Source organism: Phyllobates terribilis, unplaced genomic scaffold (genome assembly GCF_046119375.1).
Source record: "Phyllobates terribilis strain yellow unplaced genomic scaffold, ASM4611937v1 Scaffold_4__5_contigs__length_816908805, whole genome shotgun sequence".
Taxonomy (NCBI): Eukaryota; Metazoa; Chordata; class Amphibia; order Anura; family Dendrobatidae; genus Phyllobates; species Phyllobates terribilis.
The window spans coordinates 459,899,995-459,911,980 of record NW_027362764.1 but is presented as its reverse complement, the minus strand read 5'-3'; the positions used below and the strand labels follow the sequence as shown (position 1 = coordinate 459,911,980).

Below are 11,986 nucleotides of genomic sequence, written 5' to 3'. Positions count from 1 at the left end.
TATGGGACTTTCACTTTTTTTTCTCTGATCGCCTGCATGGCACAGGAATCCAGCACCATCCCTGTGCCATGCAGGCTGTCAGCGCTGGACAGGGAGAAGATTGTTTGGAGATGCACTGCGCATGTCCAAAAAATCTTCCTGCTGTCTGGTGACCTGGATGTTGTCATGATGACATCGGGTCGTCATGGCAACATCCTGGAAGCCACGGCAGACAGCGCTGGAAGCCGGAAGAGGAGGTGAGTATCTGCGATCACCTCCCCTTGTGTAACGGGTCTGGGAGGTGGAACCTCTGTGCAACTATACAAGGGGGCAGTCCATGTAAGGAAGCGGGTGGCTCCCAGGGACAGGTAGTCACGGCAAGTGACAGGGACAGTCTCTGGGTAGAGGGGCAGGTAGTCACGGCAAGTGACAGGGACAGTCTCTGGGTAAAAGGACGGGTACTCACGGCAAGTGACAGGGACAGTCTCTGGGTAGAAGGACAGCAGGCAGGTGGCTGGTGAGCGCTCCCAGGTGAGCGGGCGAGAGTCTCTGGACGGGCAGGTGGTCACGGCAAGTGACGGCAGAGCCTCCAGGTAGGCTAGCAGGCAGGTAGCAGGTGAGCGCTCCCAGGTGAGCAGGCAAGAGTCTCTGGACAGGCAGGTGGTCACGGAAAGTGACGGCAGAGCCTCCAGGTAGGCTAGCAGACAGGTAGCAGATGAGCGCTCCCAGGTGAGCAGGCGAGAGTCTCTGGACAGGCAGGTGGTCACGGCAAGTGACGGCGGAGCCTCCAGGTAGGCTAGCAGGCAGGTAGCAGATGAGCGCTCCCAGGTGAGCGGGCAGGCTGGTCCATAGACAGACTGACAGGTGGAGGAAAGCAGACCGTCGGACCGCAGGCTTGCAAGCAGGTAAACGGATATCAGGCAGGTATCAAGCAGGAATCAGGCAGGTAACTGGCAGGTAACAGGCAGGAATCCGGCAGGTGACTGGCAGGTAACAAGCAGGAATCTGGCAGGTGACTGGCTGGTAACTGGTAACGGGACCTGAGGGCTGAAGCAGAGTGAAGGCTTTGCAACAACATTGCTCGGGCACCTCCATTTTGGAGGAGGTGCCTTAAATATTGGAGGTCCTCCGGCAATTGGCCGGGGACTCCTTAGGACGGCGCGCGCGGTCCCTTTAAGAGAGGGGGAGCGCGCGCGCGCGCGCGCCCTAAGCACACTGCCGGGGAAGGAGCGCGTGCTGGAAGCAGCGGGGAGAGAAGCGCTGGAGGACGCCGCGCCAGGAGCGGGGAGGTGAGAGGGACGGCGTCTCTGCCTAGTACGGGGCAGAGACGCCGATGCTACACCTTGCCACCGCAATGATGCAATCGACTTCGATCGCAGCATTGCGGGGGTTAATGTGCTGGGAGCGGTGCGTGACCGCTCCCTGCACATAGTACCGGGTGTCATCTGCGACAATCAGCTGACACCCGGCGGCGATCGTGCCCGCACAGCCTGTGTGCGCGCGCGATCGCCATGACATACTAATACGGGTCTGGCTCTTAAGTCCCAGGGCACAGACGTGTATTAGTACGTCCAATGTTGTTAAGGGGTTAAAGATTTTTCTGTATTTTCATGGCTATAAAAATTGTACATTTACATCCACACTGAAGGCATCAAAACTATGGATTAACACAAGTGGAATTATATAGTTAACAAAAAAGTGTGAAACAACTGAAAATATGTCTATATTCTAGGTTCTTCAAAGTAGCCACCTTTTGCTTTGATGACTGCTTTGCACAGTCTTGGCATTCTCTTGATGAGCTTCAAGAGGTAGTCACCGGAAATGGTCTTCCAACAATCGTGAAGTAGTTCCCAGAGATGCTTAGCACTTGTTGGCCCTTTTGCCTTCACTCTGTGGTCCAGCTCACCCCAAACCATCTCGATTGGGTTCAGGTCTGGTGACTGTGGAGGCCAGGTCATCTCGCGTAGCACCCCATCACTCTCCTTCTTGGTCAAATAGCCCTTACACAGCCTGGAGGTGTGTTTGGGGTCATTGTCCTGTTGACACACACAGTACACACACAGTACACACACATAGAGTCCAGCAAGATATTCCGCTTCAATTAAAATGGGGGTAATATGCACCCTTACACAGAGAAGGTTTTATGCCAATAAGTAAGCAAGTGTTTTGTGGGATTTACTAATAGATGCATCTATCTGACTGGTTTCATTCAGTTTCTAAAGCACTTGGAATATGTAGGAAGCGGAGGAGTGGTGTCTGTGTAAAGGTGCGACGTGATAGATTTAAAGCATAAAATGGGAACTGAGAAGACAAAATGGATCCTGATTTCCCACATATATGTATATACTAGTTGTACTACCCGGCTTCGCCCGGGTTAATAACTGCTGTTAGCAAAATAGAATGTGTTAACAAAAATTTATTCTCCACACAAAAACCACAAAACAAATAGATAGAAATGTAATTATTAAAAGGCAAAAACTAAGCTAATAGAAGCATTTCATAACATATATTTCAACACCAGAGATATTCCACACAGATTTAACTAAATTGGCCAAGTAATGTGAAGTAACCTTCTACTCCTTATTTGAGAGACTTTTGATAAACGACATTCTTAGTTCTTCCTTCAGGTGCAAACATGAACAGATTTTTGGCTGTTCCAACTCTTGAACAGGCCACATAAAGTTGACCATGAGAAAAGCATGGAGATTGTAAATAGATTCCAACTACTTTCAAGGACTGTCCCTGAGCCTTGTTGATGGACATAGCAAATGCTAGTCGAACAGGAAACTGGAGACGTTTAAAATTAAAGGGCAAATCAGATGGAATTAGAGGAATTGTTGGAATGAAAACATCTTCTCCTGTGGCACATCCTGTCAAAATGGTTGCCTCAATTACATGTGGAAACAGGTTCTTAATCAAGGGTCTTGTTCCATTACACAGCTTTGGTGGATCCAAATTTCTCAATAGCAGAATAGGTGCTCCAGGTTTTAGAAAGAGGTTGTGAGGAGGAAGTCCTTGTGGCTCCAAGGAATTGAGGAACTCAGTTGGATAAAATAATGCTTGAGCAGGGTCTATTACTGTATCCACTGACTTGTAGGTTGTGCACACACCTGGAAGCAGATTTCGAATTTGAAGATTGATCTTGTTGACACTGTCATTTTTAGCCCTTTCACACAGCCAGTCAGAATTTTTGAAGTGGAGTTGAATGTTCGGAAAAACCTTTGCTTTCAACTCCTCAATGGAAGTCACAATGCAACAAAAGTTGCTTGGGAAGGTGATCTGTCCAGTGGTTGAGTTTACTGGTTCCTTGCCATCTCCAATAGTCAATAGCTGGCTCGAAAACAGTCCAGCAGAAACATCGCCTGTCATGTAGACTAGTGTTGAGCCACTCCCGTAGTGTTCGGGTTCGGTTCGGTTCGTCGAACAACGGGATGTTCGAGGAACTGTTCGTCGAACTGTTCGTCGAACACCTTAGAACACCGTCGAACACCGTTAAAACCAATGGCAGGCAAACAAAAACACATAGAAACACATAGAAAACACCTGCAAAGGTGTCCAAAAGCTGACAAACTGCTCAGAAGACACTCTCTTTAAAAAAGCCGGCCGGCAAATTCAGCAGCGGCATACACCGGTACCCGACAATTTAGACAAGAAGGAATAGAGCATCACACATAGATTAGACAGATAGAAACATGTCAGTCACACATATAAGAAGCACAGTGACAGTGTTGGTTACTGCACTTGTCATTTAGTGTAAAGGATTTATTAAAAAAAATATTAGTGTTTTCATGCACCGTCTCTTTAAAAAAGCCGGCCGGCAATTCAGCATCTGTACCCGACAATTTAGAACAGAAAGAATAGAGCTTCACACATAGATTAGATAGATAGAAACATGTCAGTCACATATATATGAAGTACAGTGATAGTGTTGGTTACTGTACTTGTCATTTAGTATTAAAATAAAGGATTTATTATTAAAAAAATTGGCGTGGGGTTCCCCTTAATTTTAGGCTCTAGCGGAGGTTAAGCAGACGGCTGGGGCAGATGTTTGAAGCCTGGGAAGGGGGTAATACCCACGGAGCTTCCCAGGCTACTAATATCAGCCCCCAGCTGAATACATAGCCTTTACTAGCTATTAAAATGGGGGACCCCCCAAAAAAAATGACGTGGGGTCCCCCCTAATTTAATTGCTAGCAAAGGCTAGGCAGACAGCTGGGGGCTGATATTAATAGCCCAGGAAGGGAACCATGAATATTGGCCCCCTCCCAGGCTAGAAACACCAGCCGTCAGCCGCCCCAGAAATGGCGCATTCATAGGATGCGCCAATTCTGGCACTTAGCCTCGCTCTTCCACGCTGCCCTGGTGCGGTGGCAGGGGGTAATAGGGTTGGGGTTGATGTCAGCTTATAATGCCAGCTGACATCAAGCCCAGGTTAGTAATGGAGAGGCGTCTATAAGACACCCCCATTACTAACCCCATAGTCAAAGTTAAAAAAAACACAAACACCCAGAATAAAGTCCTTTAATTGAAATAAAGACACAATCCTTTATTGTTCTAAATTAAACCATACTTACCATCACGCCCATTCCAGCTGAAGCCAACGATCTCCTGCAATAAAAGAAAAATAATAAAGCAACCTCATCCTTACCTTTCCATGGTTCCCACGACAGCTTCAGCTCTGCTACATCGAGATGACAGGCTGGACCGCAGCAGAACGCTGCCATCCAGCCTGTCATCCCGCAGACACTGAGAAGCGCAGGCTTGCTTGCGCTGCTCAGCGTCTCTCTGTGACGACATCCAGATGAGCCGAGTTCATGTCCAATGAACTCGGCTCACCTCATGCACGTCACTGACAGCGTGGGAAAATTCTCACGCTGAAGCGCTGATTGCAGGAGAATTTTCCCACGCTGTCAGTGACGTGCAGGAGGTGAGCTGAGTTCATTGGACATTTTTTTGTTTGTGTTTTTTTTAACTTTGACTATGGGGTTAGTAATGGGGGTGTCTTATAGACGCCTCTCCATTACTAACCTGGGCTTGATGTCAGCTGGCATTATAAGCTGACATCAACCCCAACCCTATTACCCCCTGCCACCGCACCAGGGCAGCGTGGAAGAGCGAGGCTAAGTGCCAGAATTGGCGCATCCTATGAATGCGCCATTTCTGGTGCGGCTGACGGCTGGTGTTTCTAGCCTGGGAGGGGGCCAATATTCATGGTTCCCTTCCTGGGCTATTAATATCAGCCCCCAGCTGTCTGCCTAGCCTTTACTAGCTATTAAATTAGGGGGGACCCCACGTCATTTTTTTTGGGGGGTCCCCCATTTTAATAGCTAGTAAAGGCTATGTATTCAGCTGGGGGCTGATATTAGTAGCCTGGGAAGCTCCGTGGGTATTACCCCCTTCCCAGGCTTCAAACATCTGCCCCAGCCGTCTGCTTAACCTCCGCTAGAGCCTAAAATTAAGGGGAACCCCACGCCAATTTTTTTAATAATAAATCCTTTATTTTAATACTAAATGACAAGTACAGTAACCAACACTATCACTGTACTTCATATATAAGTGACTGACATGTTTCTATCTATCTAATCTATGTGTGAAGCTCTATTCTGTCTGTTATAAATTGTCGGGTACCGCTGCTGAATTGCCGGCCGGCTTTTTTAAAGAGACAGTGCATGAAAACACTATTATTTTTTTTGATAAATCCTTTACGCTAAATGACAAGTACAGTAAGCAACACTGTCACTGTACTTCGTATATATGTGGCTGACATGTTTCTATCTATCTAATCTATGTGTGAAGCTCTATTCTGTCTGTTATAAATTGTCGGGTACCGCTGCTGAATTGCCGGCCGGCTTTTTTAAAGAGACGGTGCATGAAAACACTATTATTTTTTTTGATAAATCCTTTACGCTAAATGACAAGTACAGTAAGCAGCACTTTCACTGTACTTCGTATATATGTGGCTGACATGTTTATATCTATCTAATCTATGTGTGAAGCTCTATTCTTTCGGTTCTAAATTGTCGGGTACCGGTGTATGCCGCTGCTGAATTGCCGGCTTTTCATGTTTCACTGTTGGCACTGTTCCCATCGATTTGGGCAATCACTGTAATGCCACAACCACCATGGCTGTGGCATTACAGTGAGTGGCAGACAATCCCTGCATGATTGGTGCTCTAAATAGCGCCAGACATGCAGGACACGCTTTTGGTGCACGAACAGTTATCGAACATAACCTCGAACAGCCGAATTTTTTGCAAATCGTTCGGGTTCGTCGAACAACTCGAACACCGCCCAAAACAGCTCGAATTTGAGATTGGCGAACAGTTCTAGTCGAACACCGCTCATCTCTAATGTAGACCCTCATGTTAGTGTTCAGTGACATTTTCTTTACTTTTCTTCAAAGGTACGATGCTTTGTGACAGGCATTCATTTCGTCTACAGAGGTTGATCTTTGAATAACAGGTAGTGTTTGGCGGAAGTCACCTGCCAAAACAACAACTACTCCTCCCATGATATATTTTTTGCTACGCAGGTCTTGCAGCAGTCTGTCCACTGCTTCCAGAGCCCTTTTGTGTGACATGGTGCATTCATCCCAAATGATGGCACTACAGTTTTGAAGCAATTTGGCCAGTACTGATCCCTTGGCAATATTACACACGGGGCTGTCACTATGAGACAGGTTAAGTGGTAGTTTGAATGTCGAATGTGCTGTCATGCCACCTTTTAAAAGCTAGCTGCAATTCCTGAAGATGCCACTGCAAGTGCAATATTTTTTTGTTGTCAAAATTTTTTCAGGAGCAAGTTGATTACAAATGTCTTTCCTGTTCCGCCTGGAGCATCAAGGAAGACAATCCCACCTTTGTTGGTTTTACTGAAACTTAAAATGTAGTTATAGTCGTCCCTTTCATCTGGCACCAATATTGCCTCTTTCTGAGACACAAATGCTGTCAGTTCATCAATATTGTAGTTTGTTTCTAGGAAAATCTCCCTACACATTTGGATGCCTTCAGGATTTCTTATTGGAGCAGGCAAACCATGCAACTGTAAGGCTTTTCCTGACATTGCTATGCACTGATCTTCAAGGAGCATTAAAGTTTCATTGAACATTTCCTCAGTGAAGTTGATGAGCTGCTGAGGATTTTCCCTTCTAATCTGCATGAGGATGTCCTCACTGAGATCAGTTTTGTACTTTGTCCAAATCTCAAGAGGATTTGAATGTTTCACTCACATGGCCTCTGACGGTCTTCAGGTCAGAAAATGATGTAGGGCCTTTGACTACATGAAGTAACATGCGCAGGTAGAAGCACTCTGCATTTGACGGATGAACAGTGTAGACATGACCAAGAGTATCAGTTGCTTTCACCCCTGGATAGCTTTCAATATCAAGCCCCCGTTTCCTCCGTTCCTTTGTTTTTCTGGAGGCATTCCAAGTGCAGTACTTTGGTAAATCACAGTAGAGAATTGTTTTTACAAAAGGGTCTTGTTGTCACAGCTCAAAAAAATGCCAAGAGGGTGGTCTTAGGTGGTGTTAGGAGCTGCTGCTGCAAGTTTGCTGGGTTAAAGTAAATTCTCTGTCCATTTTCCAAGTGCACACTCAGATGCAGAACTGGTGGGTAGCGCTCATGAATGGAGAATCCTAGTATTCTCCAAACAGCTTCATTGCTGCTTATGTACCTGCCCATCTGGAATGCCTCCACTTCATCAATAATAGGTCCATTTTCCTGGAGTTCAAAAACTGCTTGATCACTTCCTTTGTGGATATATTTTCAGATATACTTGATTGATTTCACAGAGTGGCAAGATTTGACATTTATGTGGGCCTGGAAGATTTTTGAGAGCAAAGGGTTGTAAGGCACTACCCACCTGTTGTCAATTTCTATCTCTGGGATTAATGATCCAACACGGATTTTGAGCTTTGCTATGAAACCACCATCCCCTGGCTTTCTTCTTCGGTAGACTGGATATCCATCTTGTCCTGTTTGGGAGTCTTGGCCCAGGGATAATGGGTAATGCTTTGAACACCTGCCATCAATCATACAGGGAGAATTTTTGTTCAGACTCCCACACGGACCATGGATCATGTTTTTTGTGATGGTGTCAAACAGCAATGGGTCAGTCTGAGGGTCTGGCAATTCGGCACTGATGATATTGTCAATTTCGGTAGGCTGCATTTTTTGCTTCAGTCAAATCAAGATGTGGGAGTGAGGAAGGCCTCTTTTTTGCCATTCAACTGAATACATCCAGCACTGCGTCTCACCATGAATATGTGATTTTGTGATGAGATAAGTCATTTTTGAAAGTTTCTGCTTGAAAACCCGATCAATAAGGTCGTGGCGATTCACTGTTTTTTGGCCCGGCAACAGGTGCCCTCCAATTTCCTCCCAGGCCGGATTGCAAGTAAAGGTGATGAAAAGATCTGGACGGCCATACTTTCTCACATAAGTAATTGTGCATTCATGCATGTGTCGTGGGCTTCCAGTCACAGTTGATGGAAGAATAACCATTTTCCCCCACTCTTTTGGATCAGCATCATTTGCAACAGCATCTCTAAGGTGAATATATTCCTCTGGCCTGAGCTTCTTTTGATTTAGCCGGATATATAAAAGACGTTCACTCTCAATCTTTGCATATATGTCAACAATAAATTGGTGGAAGAGGTGTTTGCATTTCAAGATGTGATTTTCCTCTGCAAATCTTGTCATGATCCTATATGCATAGAAGTCCATGGCAGACACTTTTTTTCCTGAAGGGTTGCCTGTTGTAGGATCTGTCTGAGGTATTCCAAAGTGATAGCCATCCTGTCCCTGCCAAAAGATGATTGGATATTGCAGAGCATAATAGGACCTGTGAGTTTCTGCTACTTGTTGCAAACTATTGTTCCTTTTCTGAAGCACAATGTCACGGCTTTGAAAATCATTACCTACAATCAAGATGGCTACCTCATAAAATGTGGAAGCATTGAAACGTCGCTGATGTTCACCTTGTGGTGTTTTGTCAGCTTGAATGACAACCTTGTAATCATCATTTGGCATGCATTCAAGTGCAGTCTTGAAAAGTTGAACATATAGATTGTTGGAGTGAAAGAACTGCTGCAAAATAGTGACAATATCAAGGCGAGTGTTAGGAATTAAAGAGCATCTCATCTCTGCTGAGCCTCTGCTTCTGCATTTCCCATAAAGAAGAGTTGAAGAAATTGAGATTCTTCTTGTAATGTAAGCAGTGAGCCAATCGAGTGGTAAACCTGTCCTTGAACTTTAAATGTCGGCATAAATCCTGTTGTAAACATTTCTTTTGTTGCACCAAATGATGTCATTTGGAAGCAGGAGTTGTACTTCCTAATGTTGTCCAAGAAATGCTTTGATATTGTACTGGTGCCTGTCATCAGAGACTTTAGGGGATCTAGTGGTGACAGGAGAGGTGGAAGTTTTATCTTGCCATTTGCACAGCATAAACCATGCGGTTCATCTTTCCATTTCAGGGCACTGCAGTACATGCAGACCACATCCATTTTTCCTATCTGAACTTTAGGATTATCCTGATAGTTTATGTCTGACTGGTAACAAAAAGCAGCATGTTTCAAATCTCCAACTATTTCCTGTGCCCAGGTGGCAGAAATAGCAATTCTCTTAGTGGCAAGTCGGCCTTCTCTCTGCTGAGATGACTCATTGGCCCTTGAGGAAGCAGCTCTTCTTCTCTTATCTGCAAGCCTCGCTTCCTTCTCCTCAGAAAGTTCATTGCCTCTTGAGGAAGCAGTTCTTGTGCTCTTGTCTGCAAGCCTCGCTTCCCTGTCCTCAGAAAGTTCATTGGCTCTTGAGGAAGCAGCTCTTGTTCTCTTGTCTGCAAGCCTCGCTTCCCTCTGCTCAGAAAGTTCATTGGCTCTTGAGGAAGCAGCTGCTGCTCTCATGTGTGTCAGCCTTGTTTCTTGGTCTTCACATTTTTCATTGGCCCGTAATGCAGCTTTTCTTTTCGCATCAGCTGACATTCGTGCCATGAAATTCCTTTTCTTTTGAGGCATTATTGTGGTAAAAATAGTCTGTAACTGGCAGTTTCTATATCCTCTCACATAGAAGTAATGTGACTGACATCAGCCTTTCCACCAACACACCCTAACTGACATCTTATTACCTTACCCAAGCTTTGTTATACTGAGAATGTCCTTTGCTGCCTATATTAACCAATCACAGTTCAGATTACTTCACTGTAGCAAAATAGAAGCTGAGCTGTGATTGGTTGCTATTGGCAGCCCGATAAATCTTTGTGAGATGAGTTTTGTGTGTGCTGAGGGTGGTATATGTGTTCAAGCACGTGGTAGTGTGTGGCACATTTTATGTGTGTGTTCATATCCCCGTGTGTGGTGAGTATGAGTATCCCATGTCTGGGCCCCACCTTAGCAACTGTGCGGTATATACTCTTTGGCGCCATCGCTCTCATTCTTTAATTCTCCCTTGTTCACATGTGGAAGCTGTCAATTTGCCTCCAACACTTTTCCTTTCACTTTTTCCCCATTATGTAGATAGGGGCAAAATTGTTTGGTGAATTGGAATGCACGGGGTTAAAATTTCACCTCACAGCATAGCCTATGACGCTCTCGGGGTCCAGACATGTGACTGTGCAAAATTTTGTGGCTGACGGTGCAGATGCCAATCCCGGACATATACACATATATACATACATAAACACACACACACATTCAGCTTTATATATAAGATATATATATATATATCTATAATATAACCGGGGATGAGTGTCTCTGTACAACACATACCAGGATTGGGGGGGTGAGGGGACCATGCATACCAGGATGAGGGGTACCACACATACCATTATTGGAGGGTGAGGGTACCATGTATACCATGATTGGGGGGTGAGGGGACCATGCATACCAGGATTGGGGAGTGAGGAGACCATGCATACCAGGATAAGGCAGTGAGGGGGCCATGTATGTCAGGATTGGGGGTGTGTGGTGCCATGCATACCAGAATAGAGATGAGGGGTACCATACATACCAAGATAGGAATGCTGGTTACCATGCATACCAGAATGAGCGATGGGGTGCCATGCATACCAGGATGAGGGGTACCATGCATACCAGAATAGGGATGAGGGGTACCATGCATACCAGGATAAGGATGAGGGGTGACATTCATACCAGGATGAGGGACTGGGTGCCTTGCATACCAGGTTTCTGGGATGAGGAGGCCATACATACCAGAATTGAGATGAGGGGTGCCATGCAAACCAGGATGAGGGGTACCATACATACCAGAATAGGGATGAGGGGTGCCATGCATACCAGGATGAGGGGTACCATGCATACCAGGATTGGGGGTGAAGGGTGCCATGCATACCAGGAAGGGGGTGGGGGAGACATGTATACCAGGATTGGGGATAAGGATGATGAGGGGTGCCATGCATACCAGGATGAGGGGTACCATGCATACCAGGATAGGGATGAGGAGTGCCATGCATACCAGGATGGGGGTGAGGCAGCCATGAATACCAGGATTGGGGATGAGGGGTGCCATGCATACCAGGATTGGGGATGAGGGAGCCATGCATATTATGATTGGGGATAAGGGGTGCCATGCATACCAGGATTGGGGATGAGGGGTGCCATGCATAACAGGATTGGGGATGAAGAAGCCATGCATACCAGGATTGGGGATGAGGGAGCCAAGCATACCAGGATTGGGGATGAGGGAGCCATAAATACCAGGATTGGGGATGAGTGCTGCCATGCATAACAGGATTGTGGATGAAGGAGCCATGCATACCAGGATTGGGCATGAAGGAGCCATGCATACCAGGATTGGGGATGAGGGATGCCATGCATACCAGGATTAGGAATGAGGGGTGCCATGCATACCAGGATTGGGAATGAGGGGTGCCATGCATACCAGCATTGGGGATGAGGGGTGCCATGCATACCACGATTGGGGATGAGGGGTGCCATGCAAACCAGGATTGGGGATGAGGAGTGCTATGAATACCAGGATGGGTGTGAGGG

At 46.2% G+C, this 11,986-nt stretch overlaps 1 pseudogene; it reads right to left on the bottom strand.

The window, feature by feature from the left end:
* Positions 1–7,180: 7,180 nt before the first annotated feature.
* On the bottom strand, positions 7,181–9,122 carry LOC141264668 (uncharacterized; annotated as a pseudogene).
* Between the last annotated feature and the right edge of the window lie 2,864 nt (positions 9,123–11,986).